Source organism: Nycticebus coucang, chromosome 3 (assembly GCF_027406575.1).
Source record: "Nycticebus coucang isolate mNycCou1 chromosome 3, mNycCou1.pri, whole genome shotgun sequence".
Taxonomy (NCBI): Eukaryota; Metazoa; Chordata; class Mammalia; order Primates; family Lorisidae; genus Nycticebus; species Nycticebus coucang.
Window position 1 is genome coordinate 114,042,375 of NC_069782.1, and position 6,000 is coordinate 114,048,374.

A 6,000-nucleotide genomic window follows, 5' to 3' on the forward strand; every position below is an offset into this window, starting at 1 on the left:
AAATTGTCCCTGAAATCAGTTACCTATTCCTCAATACAATGTGTTTCCTCCTCCTCAATCTTATCATAAGCCTTATTTCTGTCTGTATTATGAAACTATGACTTCTCACATGGCTTGCACATCTGGAGGATGATTGCTAAACTGTCATCATAAGCATACTGCTTTTTATTTCCCTGTTTATTTATTTGAATCCATAAAAACAAAACTTAGTTTGCCAGTTCAGACACAAACTTTCCCTTGTTTAGAAGATAAAAGACCTCTACAGGCAGAGCTATGAATGACTGAGGAAGGAAATCATGAAAAGCAAAAGCAAACTTAGGCAAAAGGAACAAATCAAGAGACGCTGCTTTATCAAATTTCAAGGCTACACTACAAAGCTATAATAACCAAAAAATCATGATACTGGCACATAGATACAGACCAGTGGATCAGAACAGAAAACCCAGGTAGAAAACCATCCTCATATTGCCATCTAGTCTTGAACAAAGAAGATAATATCATACAATGGGTAAAAGAATCCCCATTCAATAAATGGTGCTAGGAAAATTAGACAACCACACATAGAAGATTGAAACAGGATCCGCACTTCTCACAACTTAAAAAAATTAACAGATTTAGTTGATAGATAATGGATAATAGACAAAGCTAAGGTATGAAACTATAAGAATTCTAGAGGAAAACGTTGGAAAAGGTCTTAGAGACATTGGATCGAACAAGAATTTGTGAAGACCACAGGGGCAATCACAGCAACAACAAAAATTAACAAATGAGACCTGATTAAATTAAAAAGCTTCTACCAAGGAAACAACCAGAGAGTAAATAGACAACTTACAGAATGGTAGAAAATTTTGCATGCTGTCCTATGAACATCTGATAAAGTATTGTTAACCAGAACCTATAAAAAACTCAAGTGAATCAGTGAGAAAAAACTCTAATAACCCCATAAAAATGTGGACCGAAGACAGGAACAGAAACTTTTCCAAAAAAGATGGACTAATGGCCAATAAACATATGAAAAAGTGCTCAACATTTCTAATCATCCAGGAAATGCAAATCAAAGTCATTATCTTGAATAAGTTCAGGGTTATAAAAATATAACATTGAAGGCATATCTTTCAGCTTTTCATGATTCTTAAGCCCAAGGATAAATTTTGGTTTTCCTTTTAGCACCATAGAGATGTATATAACCAATAAAAATTACCTATATTTGAAAATGCAGCTAGAGCTCAGATTTAGACTAAACGTATTAAGGCTCGCCTTTGGTGCTCTTCTAATTCACTCAGCTTCTCTAGTCTCAGAGCTAGAGATTTTATAATGAAGCAGAAAGAAAAAGGCCTTGCTCTCCTGGATGCAATGGTTCAACAGATAAAATGCAAATGGACAAAACAATAACAAAATTAATTGATTATTAAGTAATTAATGATTATAGACTGGGATAAGGGGTAACAGAGTGCTAGAATAGAGAATACTTGTGGTTGGGAAATATATTTTGAATTAAGGTCAGGTAAAGAAAGATCTTGCTGAGCAAGGAAAGGCCTATAGGAAGGACTTAGAAAGAATGAGAAGAACTAGGCAATGTCATGGAAATTGTGTTACAGGTCAACCAGGTTCGTTGCCTGCTGCCCAAGAGGAAGTCAGTGCATGGAGACAGCAAGGGCTTGCAGCAGAGGAAGAGCTTCATATTATACTTGACATAAAAGGAGATGGGAAGAATTTCTCAAATCCATCTCCTTGAGAATTTAGGAGAAAGGGTTTTTAAAGCTAGGTTGGCAGCCAAAGGGTTAGTGCAATTGGATCTGCTAATTGGCTAAGTTCGGGGCAAAAATATAGGGGTATAGAAATCATCTTCTTAAACCAGTTCTTGGGTGGAGGTTGCAATAGCATTTGAGTAAGTTTCTAGGTATGGGCTGCCGCTCTGAGGGGCTCAGCCAATCCACGGGAATGCAGACCCTGGAAGATATCTCAGAATCTACCATTAGGTTTTGAAAAGGTGATATTGTCTCTGGAGAAAGGTAAGAATCTTTATGACCATCAGCTATGTGACTCCTGAGTCACAGGGAACGGTGTCTGGTTATTATCATTACCTTTAGTAATACCTGTGCCTTTGCAGAGTTTAGGTCCTTACCACAGTTCTTGCCTTGTACCCGTTAATTAATTTGTAAAGTGCAGTTTTAAAATGAGGTCACAGACTAACTGTTAATATTTTCAAAGAGAGCTTCTGCCATTTACTAAAATGTCTGCATGCAGGAAGAAAGAAGGAGAGTAACCTCCAACCAGAAACGGAGTGACTTCATCTCACTTGGTCATTTTTGATGGATTATCTTCCATCCATGAGTAGAACTCAAGATCCTACTCTTGCACTCACCCATCTTTCCAGAAATTGTTTAGAAACAATTAGGGAAGTAGGCCCTCCTACTAACAAGTCAATAAGCTTTTAATATAATTTGAACAAATATTGACATTCTGAAAACAGGAACAGTTAGGAGTAAAAAAAGGCTATGAAGTGAAAAAATGCTAAGCCCTCTGCTGATTGAATGGACTCCTCTTGACCAAAGGAACCCCAGAAACACCTTAAAATTGAGTTCCTAGCCATGCCAGGACAGGAGAGATAAAGCACAATTACCTGCATATGATTTCCCTCCATACATATTCATAATGACTCCTCCTATAGCTTGTTGAAAATGTGTACTTGCCACTCAGCTCAGTAGAAAACCCTACCCTCTCTTATCTCTTCTTTGCAGTATATCTGCCTGGCTTCTGACGTGGGCTCTGCGTCCCAGCGGGTTGGAATGGCTGCCCAGTCAGTTGCTACTCTTTATGAAAAACAAAGCTCTCCTTTTTCCAAAGCATAAACCTGATCATTTTTAGTTAACAAGATGAAATATAAATTTTAAGAGGGATTCAAACATACTCTTCATTACTAAAAATAAGAGATGTCACTGTAAATAAGGCATGACATTTGAAAGATACAGATACACATTTGAAAAGAAGGAATGCATGTTCTTAATTCACAGTTTTAAACTTTCAGAATATCTGACATGTAGTGTCTTATTATTATTAAGGTGGAATAACTTTATGCATAATCACCATGACTTCCTAAAATGTACAAGTTCATATATTCTTACCTCTGCACTTACTAGGCTTTAAACACCCTAAGGACTTTATGAAAACTGTATGGCAAACAAGGTAAGATGAAGTAAAGAAGGGCTTTATGCCAGGCAACAACAAAAATCCAACTGTGAAATGAAGCAAGGATCTTTGCCTGTCTGCAGTTAGTGTAAACTTAGCAATTTTCCAGTTTTTAGCTATATTCTTATTGACATCTGTCCAGTGCTTCATGCAACTTTTTAAGAATCTGTTGTGGTTTTCACTCTTAGATTCATCATTTTCAATTTTAGGAGAAAGCTTCCATGTGGTATTTGAAAGTAGAGACCCTGTCTAAATTTGGGAAGTTTTCAATGGTTTCTAAGACATGCAGAAAAACAAATCTCGTCTTGTTTAAGGGTTGGTGTCCACAGGTTTCTGAGGCGTGAAGAGCCATCCCGCAGTGGGGAGCACGCATCCAAGATAATGAGGGAGAGGATTTCATCGTGCAAGGAGTTAGGGAAAAAACTGAAAATATATGAAAATATATCAGTAGAGTCCCTGAAGCAAAACAGTATTTAGCACGTACAGCAAACCAAAACAAGAAGAGTGTGTTTAGAATGAAGTCAGGGCAATGGATGGTTACAAAAGCTGAGACTCCATCTCCTGAAATGAGTTCCATAGAGTAAGGCAAGGGAAAGGTCAGTGAAAAGCTATTGGTTCATTTATAAATTACAAGGTCAAAAGACAGGTAAGAGCAGGGAAGGGGAGACTGGGGTTTTTCCAGTTTGCTTATTTATTTGTTTATCTCTACAACCCTCCCCATAAAAACAGATAAAACAACTAAAGCAAAACAAAAGAAAACAAACACAGGCAATGGGAAGAGAAACACACACGCCAAAGATAATGTGATAAGGTAGCTTCACAGAAATAAATGATAAGATAGTTTCACAAACCCTGAGACATGAGAGGGCTTGTGTCATAAGGGGGAGAGACAACCTATCCAGAATCAGCACTATTTTCAGCAACTTCACTTCCTCCTTGTCTTCTACAGGTTGCCTCAGTAATTACTGAAGCCAGGTTGAACGTGTCATGATGATCCTGAAGAATAAATAAGACACAGAAAATGCAGGATCTGCATTGGACAGTCCTCTCCACCAAACAGTATTTGAATATTTTTGTTTTTGCCAATGCCAAGTAGAACCAGTCTGGAAGCTAGATATATGACGGAAGTGTGATCCACAACCAGAGAAAAACCATAAAGCTGCTGTTGAGTCAACCGAACACAAAAAAAACCTCTGAAAGGTCAATAACCATTTTTTGCTCGGAGAGCCTCTAGAAAGAAATGTTTCTGTCGACTGCGCTCGGTGGCTTACGCCTGTAATTCCAGGACTTGGGAGGCTGAGTCAAGTGGATTGCCAGAGCTCATGAGTTCAAGACCAGCCTGAGCAAGAGTGAGAGCCCATCTGTAAAAATTTGCCAGACATTGTGGCAGGTGCTTGTAGTCCCAGCTACTCAAGAGGCTGAGGCAAGAGGATCGCTTGAACCTAAAAGTTTGAGGTTGCTGTGAGCTAAGACGCCAGAGCACTCTACCAAGAGTGACCAAGAAGATTCTATCTCAAAAATAAATAAATAAAACCAAAAACAGAAATGTTTCTGCCTGTATCAAAAACAAAGATGATGCTGAATCTTTTCTGGGAGACACATGAAGGCAACATTGTGATTAAACCCTATGATTTAATGCCTTCGATGGCATTTCTGTACGCTTAGCAGGTGCTCACACTCACCCTCATGATGTCAGTGATGGTCAGATCACCAGTTGTTACGGATGTCTCCCAAGCCAGGCCTGTGCAACAAGGAAGTAGCTCATTTGCTCCTCTTAATTAAGTTTCCAGACACTAAAGATTACATATGCATGGATCAAAAAGTCTGGGCTGATTTGCTTAAGTGACAAAACCAAACTCTATAACTGCCAGAACTAGACCAAAGGTCTTCTTTATATAAACTATTTTGCAAACTGTTCAGACTGGCAGGGAAACTAGAGATGTGGACGTGTCAATGAGGAAAAAAAAAAAAAGGCACAAAATACTCCAGACCAGGAGGGTACAGGTTCCCTGCTGACTCTATCTGTAAATTACACTGGTCTTTTTAGTATGTGTGTCAATAAAGTATACAAGTGGTGTACATGGTCAGGAGGGAGGCTGTGGATCTGGTTATCTGACACTCTCCTACCCAAGCCCTCCACTTTAAATGCCAGCCAAATCACAAACTTCAGATTTTTCCTTTATAAAGTAGGATGAAGCAAATGTACTAGACATAATATTATAAACAACAACAACAAAAAATTGTATATCGCATTTAGAACTAATGTGATTGAAAAGACATTTTTGAAGCTATTCATGGTAGTAGAACAAGAGTTCAATGTCACTATGCAAGTGCTGGGATAAATTTAGTTAGAAGTCAACAACCTAATCTCTGTTGTTATTTGGAAACTGCTGCACCCTGACAGCCCAAGAAGGAGGAGCTTATCTGATAATTGGCAAAAAATTCTTTTTCTACATAAAACAAAATAGTAGCAAGTAAAGACTGTGAACTATACCTCTTAAAAGATAGGATAAATATTCTCCTTTAGATTAATGAAGATCTAATTCTAAACATGGGAGACTGCTTTAGGGGAGTCTGGGGAATTGTGCTTAGACATGTTCTTTTCTTATTTATTTTCATTTGAATCTATGTTCTTATCTCTCTTTTAAGATCTGTTGTTACTTGACTACTAATCAGATCTCTCTCTCCATAGCCACCAACTCACTTTTTAATGTGTGAAACTTCTAAGGAAGTTCTAATGGAAGTTCCATTCCAAGGGGAATGAAGAAGCTCAGGAAATTTTACACCAAAATATGACTCCTTGGTATAAAT